The sequence below is a fragment of the Mesocricetus auratus genome, unplaced genomic scaffold (genome assembly GCF_017639785.1).
Source record: "Mesocricetus auratus isolate SY011 unplaced genomic scaffold, BCM_Maur_2.0 Super-Scaffold_100691, whole genome shotgun sequence".
In the NCBI taxonomy this organism is placed as follows: domain Eukaryota; kingdom Metazoa; phylum Chordata; class Mammalia; order Rodentia; family Cricetidae; genus Mesocricetus; species Mesocricetus auratus.
Genome location: NW_024429267.1, coordinates 2,209,282 through 2,222,541, shown reverse-complemented (window position 1 = coordinate 2,222,541; position 13,260 = coordinate 2,209,282). Strand labels below are relative to the sequence as shown.

The following is a 13,260-nucleotide window of genomic DNA, read 5'->3' as shown; positions in this document are numbered from 1 at the left end:
AGCTGGGCCGGAGAGAAGCTGCTTTGCTCTAAGCTTCTAGATAAAACCCACTGGGAGGCTTCCTCACTGAAGTCAAATCTGTGGTCCCAGCATTCTTTGCTTCCTAAGCAGGTGCCTCACTGCCTAACCACAGGCTTCTGCCCTCTGACCTTAGCACCTCATGTATAAGATGGCACTGTCAATACTTACTGTTCAGCCGATGTGCATCAGAGCAGGTACCCTGCTTGTCAGTCAGTCCCTGTCGTAAAACCAACAAATGCCCTGGAACTCCCTCACAGGCCAGCCCTCCAGCCACACCTTCTGGAGATCCAGATGTCTACAGAGTCACCAGCCCATGTCCAGACCGAAAAGGAGCTAGAGACCTGACACCAATGCTGTGGTCAGGGTCATCTCTGACAACTGGTGTCCAGGCTCTGCTGGTTATTAATATTATAGCTGTACTTTTGGCTATCTGGATGCAAGGGCCTGTGCATGAGGTATTCAGTGCACTAGGTGTGGGGAGCCAGAGAAATGACAATGTTTATAATAGACAGCTTTACAGAGCTCATTTCCCGTGTGTTTCCCTCTGTCAATGTCCAGACAGCACACCTTCATCTCTGCTCCCCTGCACAGCACTGATGGCTCTCGCCCAGGCTGAGGTACACAGATTGCTGCTCGGTTTCAGGTGTTCTTTAAATGCTTTTGGTCTTCTGCTCATTTCTTTTGCGGGTTGGCTCCAGATAGGAGATGAAAAGAGATGAAGCCATTTGGTAGTGCTTTGGAGAAGTCATTGTGGAGTTAGCAGCCGATGCTGCCAGACCCACCCCAGACTGGAGTGGGAGACCTCTGTTAGAACGTAGACACTCTAGTTTTTCCCTCCTCCCAAAATCAAGCCACGCCCCCTGCATCTTGGACAGATCGTTAATAAGAAGTGGTGGTGCGGACTTGAAGTTCTTCCAGTGTTCCCTTACAGCTTTAGGATAAGCTATGGTCTAGCTTAGTGCCTGCCTCTGACTGCTTGGCACATAGGCCATGCCAGGCTAGGACATATGGAACAAACTTTCCCTACCCCAACCCCATATCCCTGAAAACCTATAAGACAGTAATTCCCTTGGTTATAGAGATCTAAGGGAACTGAGGGCCCAGAGGCTCCCATATCTCCCCTTTGAGGTCCTTCACAGCTGTCTATGACCATGATGTGTTTCTCCTCTAATATTCTGAGACTGGAAAGGAAGGCTCTTTCTCCCTTCAAGGTCTCATTATGGCTGCTTATGACCATGATACTTTCTATTTTAGTTGCATTCCCACTTTAGTGCCTCGTGCCATACAGCTGTGCTCATGAGCCTATAACTCCCCTGGTAAAGTTTTTCTGAGGGGTAGTTTCATGTCAGCCCCTCCCTCTGACCTGCTTTCTTTCTTAATTGCTAACATTCTCCAATGGATTTGCTGAGCATGGCAGCTGAGTGCATACTTTGAAGCAGTCTACTTTGGGTTACTTGGTGCCCATAGCTGCCTCGATGGCACCCTCCCAGAAGATATGCCCACATCCTCACCCTCACCCTGCCTCGATGGCACCCTCCCAGAAGATATCCCCACATCCTCACCCTAACCCTGCCTCGATGGCACCCTCCCAGAAGATATGCCCACATCCTCACCCTAACCCTGCCTCAATGGCACCCTCCCAGAAGATATGCCCACATCCTCACCCTCAAAGCCTGAATATGAATTGATTTACAATAAAGGTTGTTATGGTTCGAGTATAAAATGCCTTCCACATGCTCATGTACCACAGGAGAAAATTAAGTTACCTACAAAGAAGGAGACATCTCTACTCTCATTTTCTATAGATAAAACAAAACCAGAAATTAGAGGTTAGGATGGAAAGGGGACTTGTATTGGGGAGGAGAAAGCTTGGAGACTCTGACCTTGGGGATGTCCTGTACCTCCCTGCCCCCCCAAAAGACAACTCCCAGGACACTCTAGCCCAAATAATGCTTCCCTGCACTCAGTTAAAGTCGTGCCCTTTGTCCCCCTTCACCCTGGCCCTTTATGAATCCATCCTGTCACCTGGGGCCAGCTGTTCAATCCTCCAGAGCCTCAGTCCTCCCAAGTGTTAAAGGAGGGGATAACAGAGAAGGAGGACAGGGCCTCAGCACTGACTATGGAGCCCCCCAAATACAGCAGGTCACCACACCCCATCTGCTATTCCTGTGACAACAGGTGGGACACAATAGCCTGACACCCCACCCATGAGCAGAGGGGAAAGCTGGAATTTAGAGAAAGCAGCGTTGTTAGGAAGCTTTGCTTGACATTTCATTTACCCCTCTCCTAATGACTCTCAGAAGATCAGATGAAGAAAAAGGTCCCTTACAGGAACAGGCAGGCAAGTTCAAGTAACATATACTTAGTTCGTTGCCATGCACCCACCCACACCCATCAGCCCACCCTCCATTGTCTACCCTGTCTTCTTCCCCAAAGTATTTATGACAGGTATAACCGGCCAAAAGCCATCATTTTTCGCAATAAAAATAAGTTACAAACATGCAATATCTTTTAGTGTGTTGATGGGGGGAGGGGAGAAGGTGGAGAAAAAGGAGGAGAGAATCCCTAGAATGACACAGCTGAGAAAAAAAGAGACAGGCAGGGAGAGGGAGAGACAGACAGAGGAGGAGAGAGAAAGCAATGGGGGGACAGACAGAGGGGGAGAGAGAAAGCAATGGGGGGACAGACAGAGGGGGAGAGAGAAAGCAATGGGGGGACAGACAGAGGGGGAGAGAGAAAGCAATGGGGGGACAGACAGAGGGGGGAGAGAGAAAGCAATGGGGGGGCAGACAAACAGACAGAGGGGGAGAGAGAAAGCGATGGGGGGGCAGACAGACAGACAGAGGGGGAGAGAGAAAGCGATGGAGGGAGGGAGAAATGTAGAGAGGGAGAAAGGGAGGGAGGTAGGGAGAGAGGGAGGGGGAGAGAGAGAGAGCACCAGGAGTGAGAGGGAGGGAGGAGGAAAAGGACAGACCCTCTGTAGCACAGGTCCATTTATTAAGCAAACGACCTTTCTCTTTTCCTCTGCTATGCACTCTAAAGGCCTCTGCTGAGCAGTATCGATTGCAGAGCTGGCCACAATTCCTGCCTGGCAGAATCCGTCAAGGCAATACCTGCTTCCACAGGAGATGGTTTTCTGGTGCTGATGGATCAGGATCCAACCAGTTCCTTGCAAGACACAGTTTGGATCCGAACGTGCCCCCAACAAAATGCTGCTGTTACTTCGATCCTCTTCAGAAAACTGGGTCTAAAAGATGGTGAGTTCAAGGTCACCTGAGCTACATAGTGAATTTCAGACTAGCCTGGTCTACAAAATCCCTCCTCTCCCATCTCAAAAAAAAAGAGATGGTTCAGTGGGGGGAAAACGTTTGCCGTGCAAGCATGAGGGCCTGAGTCTGAATTCCCAGAACCCACACAAAACTGAGCATGCTAGCCTGCACCTGTAATCCCAGAGCTCCTATAGTGAGAAGAAAGCCAAGTTAGGAAGCTAAGACAGGATATCTCCCAGAAACTCTCAGCCATCTAGCCTCGAGTACCGTGTACTCATTGACAAACACAGAAGGGGCTAGTCTCAAACAAGATGGAAGCTTCCTCACCTGTGACTTTTATGGGCCTCCTTCTTCCTCAGGATCATTGACCACCGGTCCACGAGGGTGGAGGCAGCAGAAGCAGAGAACAGGGTTCCAATGGCTGTGGATATGATGGAGATAGCCCTCCAGGAGATGACTTCAGTGAGGCAACCCAATTTTACTCCAGAGTTGTCAGTGGCAACACAGCTCTATGAAAATAGCTAGAGCATGTTACTTAATTACCAGCAGGGGAAGAGTGTTTACAGGGAACTATGTCAAGGGTCATCCTTGAGATAATCAGGCATTGGGGACTAGAGACATCCTCCAAATAAGGGCAGGTAGGGAGCAGGAAGCCTCACTGGGGAGGGGTGGCTTCTGCTGTCAAGCTTGGAAAAAACTGCCAGGACATGGTAGACTGCAACCTCTGACCAGCAGGGCCTCCCAACAACTTAGCACATGTGTGCCTGTACACACACACACACACACACACACACACACACACACACACACACACACACACACGGGTGAGAGCTTTGGAATTTAGGATTTTCTTCACCCTAAATGCTACAGCCCTAGGACCAGGCCCACTGTTCTGGGGACTGCACTGGAGTCCTACCCTGAGCTGTTGATCAACCAGCCAGTCAGTCAATTGACTAACAGGTCTGTATTGAGCACTTAAGGTGTGCTGAGGAAATACTTGACATTGCCCTCCAGGTTGTTTCAAGGGAGAAAATGTCATTGTGCAATTTAAAAAGAGCTACTCTTGACAGCCGATCAGAGGCTTTAAACAGTAAAGGAAACTAGAACAGAGTATTGGTGTCCTAGTGACTGCCCTTATTAGGAAAGTGCTGGCTGGGTGATAGGACTCTAAATTCAATTCAGCCAGAGCAAGGTCACCTAGCAGGAAAGTGAGAGAGCTGGACTGTGAAGACAGCAGCCTGGTCCCTGAGCCCAGAGCCACATCTGCCACTAGCACAGGCAGTCAGCATAAAGAGAAGACACTCGGAGCTGTGACTTGTTGTTTGGGTTAGAAGCATCCACTGTGAACTGAGAATGTTCCAGTGCACTTGGGAGATTGGTATGTTAGCAAGGCCTTCCTGGCTGCCTGCCTACTCCATCCCTTTGGGGAAGGCAGGATATAGGGAATGGATTGTTTTGGCAGTCTCCAGGATGTCTGATATGTGTATATAATTAGCCACATAAAAAATTATTGCCAGGTGGTGGTGGCACACTCCTTTAACCCCAGCACTTGGGAGGCAGAGGCAGGTGGGTCTCTGAGTTCAGTTTGGTCTGCAGGGTGAGTTTCAGTACAACCAGGACCACACAGAAAAACCCTGTCTCAAAAAAAAAAAACCTATTTATAGCCACATGGCATCTATTCTCTCTTGGCTAATACAAAGGCAGACGTTTTTATGGTGAGCTGATCAATGACCAGGCTGAGCCTGCTTTTCATCCACACTCAAGAAATCAGCCTGCAGCAACAAAGAGGAGCAGCAGGCAAGTTGGTGATGTACTTCCAGGGAAGGAAGGCTTATACAGTGTAGACACTCACTTAACCTGCGAAACAACCCTTGTGCCAGGCTCTGTTATTACCACCACATTCTGCATTATGATTCATTCCCTGTGCCTTTTGGGGAAGATAGGCATTTTCTGGGGCTGGGGAGATAGCACAGTTGATAAGGTGTTTGCTGTGTAAGCATGAGGACCTGATTTTGATCTTCATAACCTATGTAAAAAGTCAGGCACCGCAGCGATCCCAGTATTAGGGGAGCAGAGACAGGAGGACCCCTGGGCTTGCTGGCCAGCTCCTCTAGCTGTATCAGAAAGCCCCAGATTAACTGAGAGATCTTGTCTCAAAAACTAAGATGGGAAGTGATTAAAGAAGACACCCAACCTTGACCTGTGACCCCCACATGCATATATACACTTGTGCACCACCCTCCACATACACAGATATGTTTGATGGTGGAAAGGGACTCGGGCAGAATGGTGGGACACACAATTGTAGCTTCTGTTTTGCTGCTTAAGAGCCCTGGATGAGACGCAGATTCCTCATCTCTAAAATGGGAGCTGGAATTGAGGAATGAACAAGGCTATTTTCTGTTCAGCCTCTTGGATTTGGTGATCACACTCCCCCGAAGGACCTTGTCCTTGGCTTCTAGGGCCCATACTGGCTTCTCAGATCCTGCTCTGCCAGCTGTCCCCATCCTAGTAGGCACCAGATCAAAACTCAGCTGTGCCCTCTCACCCTGCCCAGGGGCATCTTGAGCATTTGCCACCACTTCCTGCTTCTTGGCATGGACTAGGCACAAGGCGTGGCACCCCATGGTGCCTGGTCAAAAGGCCAGAGCATGGCAGATGGCAAACAGAGCTGCCTCTGCCCTGAGCCTTGGGTGGCTGTCACATGCCACCCTCATGCTGGCTGAAGTCTCGCTCAGCTGGCATCAACCCCTGCCACTCAGTCAGTTCTGCCAAATGGCCTTTGCAGGCAAAACTGACAAAAGAGTACACTTTCTATTTCTCATGGCTTTTGATCTCCCAGCTGGATGAGGATGCTTGGCTCCTTCTCTGCTTCTAATGTTCTCGGGCACTGCATCAGACGTACGAGAGGCTTGCTGGTCCTCCACCCTGCTCCCACTGGTCAGAAGGGTGGGACGCCACGTTGAGTCCAAGTCCAGGTCCAGAAGAGACTTAGCATGTGGCTGGTATTAAGGGAGCTTCAGGCTAGAGTCCGGGCCTCTGTCTTTTTCTGCTCATCCATCCCAGAGATCATTGTGCAATAGAGGTGGGAATAAATGATCTCTAGGGAAATCCCATCAGCTGCCTCCTTTTTTAAATCTCCTTCCCCCCCTCTCTGTGTGTTTGTATGTATGTGTGTGTGTATGTGTGTGTGTATGTGTATGTGTGTTTCTTGTGTGTGTGTGTGTATTTCACACACACATACAGACACAGACACACATAGAGACAGACACACACACACATGAGAAACATACACTCTAGAGAAACAGACACACACACACAGAGACACACACAAACACACATGACATACACAGAGAGATACACAGACACACATGCTGACATACACAAGTGCACAATTAATCTGGGGCAGTAGATCCATGTTTCCTGCCTGACATGGGGTGGAAAACATGGAATTGCAGGTGTGTGCTCATGGAATAGGGAAGATGTGGACACACACCATTTGCCTCCACTATAAACCTCCCCACTCCATAACCTAAAGGGCCAGATTTGGAAATATGTTCCTGTGGAACTGAACCATGTGTGACCCAACTTTGTTGGCCTGGAAAATAGACCCCTAGGAAATCAGTAGATCTGCAAACAGGTATCTCAGTCATCAAGGGCAACAAGCAGTCAAAGACAGCCATCCCTCTGTGGTTGGTGTCAGCAGGAAAGCCAAAGACAGAGTCTGCATTTAGGAAAAGCATTTAGGAGAATCTTGTGGCTGAGGGCTCTCGTGGGGCTTGGGTAATACTGATGAATATGTGCGTTTTGAAACGGTCAGGAGTCGTCTAATAATCCATCACATATAAAGATGCCTTGGGGAGCCACTAACCCTTTCTCTGCTGCTGAGAAGTCTAACCCCTTACCAGTGATGGGCGCCTGGGCAGCACCGCCACAGGATTTATCATCATTATCAGCACTCATCATTACCAGCCATTGGGAGAAACTGAAAAGACTGCTTGTGTATTATGGTGCTTGGGTAGAGCTCTGTCCAGGGTAAGTCTCAGTTCTGCCCTCAGTGATCTTCTGGCCCAACCTTTTCTAGAAAGGTCACTAAGGGACTATGTGAGACAGTGGAGGAAGGGTAGCAGCTGGACCGGTAATTTAAAGGAAGAGTCTGACTCTACTGCTGCTGCTGCTCTCTCTCTCTCTCTCTCTCTCTCTCTCACACACACACACACACACACACACACACACACACACACACACACACACACACACACACACAGAATGTGTACATAGGAGCACTCACTCATGTGTCTTTTTTTTTTTTTTGAGAAAGGATTTCTCCCTGAATCTGGAGCCTGGGGTTTTCAGCTAGACTGCCTAGCTCTTGAGGTTCACCTGTCTCCATCCCCCCCAGTTCTAGGATTATAGCGTGCCACCATACCCAACTTTTAACATGGGTGCTGGAGGTTCAAAATCAAGTGCTATGCATATCTGGCAATCATTTTACCCACTGAGCCACCTCCTTCACACCATAAGTAAATCTTAAATCTCTTCGCTTCCTGCCCTCTTGCTAGATGGTGCCGTGATTGATTGTTGATGTCTGCCACATGCTGTGGAAGGGAGAGGGATATGTGCACCACAGGCAACACATACAGACAGCGGGTATCGGAATCGTTCATTGTACTACATTTTATCTTACTAGTCTTAAGCTCCAAAACCTTCAACGAAGTGTTCCAGGCTCCAACCAATTAAGACGTAGATCAGCATCCACACAATTCAATCCACTCATCCTCAGATAGTATGGGACGCTAGCTTTGAGCCTAAGTTCTGATTGCAGTTGGGTCAAAGTGGTTGGTGAACTATCAGGACAGGCCCAGCAGGATTTTCTTCACATGAAGAACCAAGGAGCCTCCTGGAAGAGAATTTACCCCAAAGGAAGGTCAAGTGTGCCATACAAGTTAAACTCAAGGTCAAAGGCTCCCAGTGGCAAGGAATGCAGAAGTAGATTCTACCGTTGGAATGATCCGCTGGGCCAAAGCCTGAGCCCTTTTGATGGTGAAGGCTGTCCAAAAAAATTTATAAAAGAGCAGCTTCCCAATGGTGATCAGAGACAACGGGATGTAAGATAACTGCTGCCTTAGAGAACAAGAGCTATTGGTGGGGACAGGCATGGGCGGGGAGGGGCATTGGCTGCTTCTGCACAAGCCCCGGGGAGCAGCTGTACCTGCTCACCTTTGGTGGCAGCTCTAGTGTTCCTGGCTTTGGCCACTCTCTGAGTGGGCCAGCTCAGTGAAGCAGAGCAGGTTATCAAGCTAGTGTCCAATGCCCTCAGATCCCAGCCACCCACTGGGCACTCCCAGACAAGAGGATGTTACTCATTCTTCTCTGAGCTCCCCCCACAATCCAGGTCTGGTAGCCTCCGAAAGTACAGTTTGTGTGAACTTAAATTACCATGCATCTTGCTATTTTTTAAATTAAAAATAAATGTATATGGGTGTTTTGTCTATATATGTCTGTGTATCTCGAAGAACAGAATTAGTCATCAGATCCCCTGGAACTGGAGTTAAGGACATTTGTGAACTGCCATGTAGGTGCTGGGAATAGAACTCAGGTCCTCTGGAAGAGCAGCCAGTGCTTTTAACTGCTAAGCCATCTCTCTAGCCCCTTTTATTGCTATTTTTGGTCTGTTTTCCTGTGTCCTGACATACTGTTACTTTTTTGTTGTTGTTGTTGTTTTGTTTTTGTTTTTTGAGACAGGGTTTCTCTGTGTAGCTTTAGAGTCTGTCTTGGAACTTACTCTGAAGACCAGGCTGACCTCGAACTCATAGAGATCCACCCGCCTCTGCCTCTGCCTCCGAGTGCTGGGATTAAAAACATGCACCACCACCACTAAGCCTGACATGCTACTTCTAAAGCCTTGGAAGGATGTATATTTTGGTATGTTTATGAGATGACTAAAACCAACAGTCCCTAGGAACTTTCTGTTAAGATATATGTCAGGGGAGGCTGTGTCACAGGAAATACTAAGGCAAGATCAGAGGGGTGGAATTTCAGTCCTACCCTTAACATTTAAGAATAGAGGAAACTGCAGGTTGAGTTGATCACCAGTGACCAGAAATTTAATCAATCATTTCTACATAGAAAAGCGACCATGCCTCCCCTGCTCCTCCTCCACACCCACACAAACCTTCCAAGGTTCTGGGAGCTTTCTGGTAGCTGAACAGGCATACGTTCACGGAAGATGCCATACCCAAAGAGGGCCTGGAAGTTCTCTGAGTCGCTACCCACCTGGATTCCTCTGTAGTCTCTTCTATCTGGCTATTCATCTATTTCTTTTATAACATTATTTATAATAGATAGCTAAATGTGAATCTTCTATTTTCATGAATTCCATGAGTCATTCTAGAAGATTAATCCAACCCAAGGAAGACAGTGAACCCTGATGGATAACCCCTTGATCAGAAGCCCAGGCCACAACCCATGTGCTTACAACTGTCATCTAAAGTAGGGAGGGCCTCCAGGACTGTGCTCTAACCTATGGACCTGATGCTATCAGGTAGTGACAGAATTGAATTATCTTAGAAGACACCCAGTTGGTGTATCAGAATTTATGATTTGGCAAGTAGGGAGCTCTTTTTTATATACTTGGAGTCATAGAAGTATTATTTTAGTGTATCTTCTGTAATTAAAAAATATAGATCCCAGATGCAGTAGTTGGGTTTCATGCCTTGTATGTTCCTCATTCATTCTTTCCAGTACAAGTTGATATGGTGATAAACTCCCCTCCCCCCAAAAAAGCTAATAAAGGAATGAACTAAGGGAAAAACAGTTGGATAGATAGATAGGTGTGTGTGTGTGTGTGTGTGTGTGTGTGTGTGTATTCATATGTATATATAGGTTAGTGAATGAATGGATGGTTGAATGGGTGGATGGATAGGTGGGTGGGTGGGTGGATAGATGGATGGATGAATAATGGAACTCTATGCATGGGTGAATAGATGGATTGGTGGGTGGATGGGTGAACTGATAGATGGGCAGCCATGAGGATGGTTGGGTGGGTGAATAAAGCACTATTCCTAGAGGACAGTCTTGATGGTCTGTCTCACTGATCAGTATTTGTGTTTTGGTTTTTTTTTCCCTATCTCTTTCCCACTTTTTTCTTGCTACTTTTGTTCAGATCACCTCCATCTTTTCTCAATGGTGAGTTTCCTTTCTCACAGTTTCAACTCTGTGGGGTCAGAATGAAAGGCTCAGTCAATTTCCCATTAATTAATTCATTAATTAATTGAGTCAATAACTGTTTGTTGAGTTCCAACTGTTCCTTTGCCCATTCACACAGTCTCTTGATGTTTATTGAGCACTGGTGGTATGTCTTATGTGGTGCCAGAGCTGACTGATGGAGAAAGAAGAAAGAGCTCAGCAAAACCTGTTCTATGGGGCCCAATGATCTAACAGAGTGGACAGAAGCAGTCAACACTGGGCTTTACTGACCTGTGGCTCCCACCCTGATCAGTTGCCCCATACTTGAATTGCTAAGGCCAACTCAGCCCCCAGCCTCTGTGCTGTTTTGCCACATAATTAATGTGGCATTAACACAGGCAACCAGTCTACCCTACCCCACTGCCTCTCTTCACCCTACTCCTCTCGTGTGCTCCATGACTTCTGTTCCTTCCCAGCCTCAACTCTCTGAATTGGAGGAAATACCAACATGCTCTAGAACTCCAGCACCCCATGTGAAGCCCCCATCTACAGCCTAGGCTGATCTCTTGGCTGTGGTCAGCACCTTCAGCTACAGTCTACTTCCTCTGCTCAGGACCCTCCTATTCTCGCTCCACTGAGGCAGAGTCACATCCAAGCTCAAGATGACCCAGTTCATCCACATGCAGAGGTCAGAGTTCAAGATCATCCTGCTCTAGTTTCCTAGCTGTTGCTTTCTGGATATTAGAATCACTGCTGTTAGCTTCCTTTCCTGGATTTTCTTTTTTGTGGTAAATATTTCCAAGACGGGGCTGGGGAGACATCTCAGTTGGTAAAATGATGCTTGCAAGCATGAGGACCTGGGTTCAATTCCCCAGCATTCATGTTTTTAAAAAGAAGCAGCTAGGCATAGCTATGTGTGTTTACAATCCCAGCACTGGAGAGGAGGAACCAGGCAGATCCCTGGGATTCACTAGCTATCTAGCCTAGCCTACTTAGCAAGCTCCAGACCAATGAGAGACCGTGTCTCACCCGAGGAATGATAGACAAGGTTGTCCTCTGGCCTCTAGAAGCACATAAACACATACATGTGAGCACACATACACAAACTTCTGCATTCTTAACTATTCCAAATTCAAACATGACCTCTCAGTTCTGAAAAGCTCCCTCCTCCCAACCCCCTGCTTCTCTCTGAACTCTTTCCTGCAGAGCCTTCAGAATGTGTGCTGTCCCTATAATGAACCACTACAAAGAAGGCTTCCCCAGAACTGAGGCTAGCTAGGCTGCTGTCAGAATGTGTGCTGTCCCCATAATGAGCCAGAAACGGAGGTTAGCCAGGCTGCTGTCTGGTTTAAAGTGACCATTATGTTTCTACTTGTGCACACTTGGCTCACATTAACCACTTCTGACACACTCTCAGATCTCATTGAACTGATGTTAAAACTACACAGTCCAGCCTGGAGTTTAGCTTAGTATACGTGAAGTTCTGGAATCTGTCCCTGGCACAGCAAAACTCAGACAAACAAAAAAGCAAACAGAACAGCTATTTTATAATTTGAGAATCTATTAATATTTTTAAATTACATTCTTGAAATTATTAGCAGTTTAGTTGCTCAGTGTTCTGCATTTGTCTTATATTCAGATACTTGACTCAATTCCATTTTTTTTCTTTTGGTTTTTCAAGATAGGGTTTCTCTGTGTAGCCCTGGTTGTCCTGGAGCTTACTTTGTAGATCAGGCTGGCCTTGAACTCACAGAGATCCTCCTACCCCTACTTCCTGTGTGTCACCACTACCAGGCTGCTCAATTCTTATGTTAGTTCTAAGAATTTATTGCTCATTTAGGAGTCTTAAAGTATTTGTATTACATTCAGTGAGTGAATATTTGAATTTCCATTTAGAATATTTTCACTGCCCATTATTTCCTTACTTTAATTTACCTTTCTATGACTCAATAAAATTTTTAAATGGAAAAAAAGCCAAACCTTTATTACATGGATAAAATGTGAATATGTATATTGAGTTTGAGATAAACTGTGAGGATTATCTCATAGCCCAGTCTCCTACATTCATTCATTCATTCACTTATTTTTATGTGTATGTGTGGTGTGTGTGTCTGGTACTCAAGGAGTACAGGAGAGTTACATATAGCAATCATGTAGGTACTGGGAATTGAACCCAGGTCCTCTGGAAGGGCAGGCCATGCTTTTAACCACAGAGCCATTTCTCCATTCATTTTACAGGAGAGGAAGCTGAGGTCCCGAGAGGACAAGTTGACCTCAAGTTAACAGCTTGTGTGGAGTGAGGATGGGCTGGGGCTCCTGAACCCTTGATCAGCTGTCCTTTCTGCTACACCAGGCAGCCTCCTGATTGGCAGCCATCTCCCGGAAAGCAGAATGGGTCTTTTCAAGTTTCTCTCGCTCAGTGCTTTTGCTTTTGAAACTCAATGCGTATACTAGCTACTTTTCTCCTAGCTATGACAAAATACCCAACAAAAGCAACTGAAGGAAGGAAGGATTTATTTTGTCTCACAGTTCAAGGGAACAACACATTATGGCAAGGGAGACTTGGCGGCAGGAGCCCGAGGCAATGGGTCACATGCATCTACACTTAGGAAGCAGACAGAGATGGATGTGATGCTTAACTTACTGTCTCTTTTTTTTTTTCTTTAGTCCAGAGCTATATCCCGTGAGATGGTTGCCATGAACAGTTAGGTGGTGCTCATCTTACTGTCAACTCAAGCTAGAAACATCCTTACAGACATGCTCAGAGCTTTGTCTCCTAGGT

The 13,260-nt window shown here is 47.0% G+C and overlaps 1 long non-coding RNA gene across 1 annotated transcript; it reads left to right on the top strand.

The window, feature by feature from the left end:
- Positions 1 to 10,450: 10,450 nt before the first annotated feature.
- LOC121137661 lies at positions 10,451 to 12,957 on the top strand. Its single transcript, XR_005874960.1, has 3 exons — positions 10,451 to 10,478; positions 10,955 to 11,166; positions 12,717 to 12,957. It is a non-coding gene; the product is annotated as an uncharacterized LOC121137661 (long non-coding RNA).
- Positions 12,958 to 13,260: the final 303 nt, after the last annotated feature.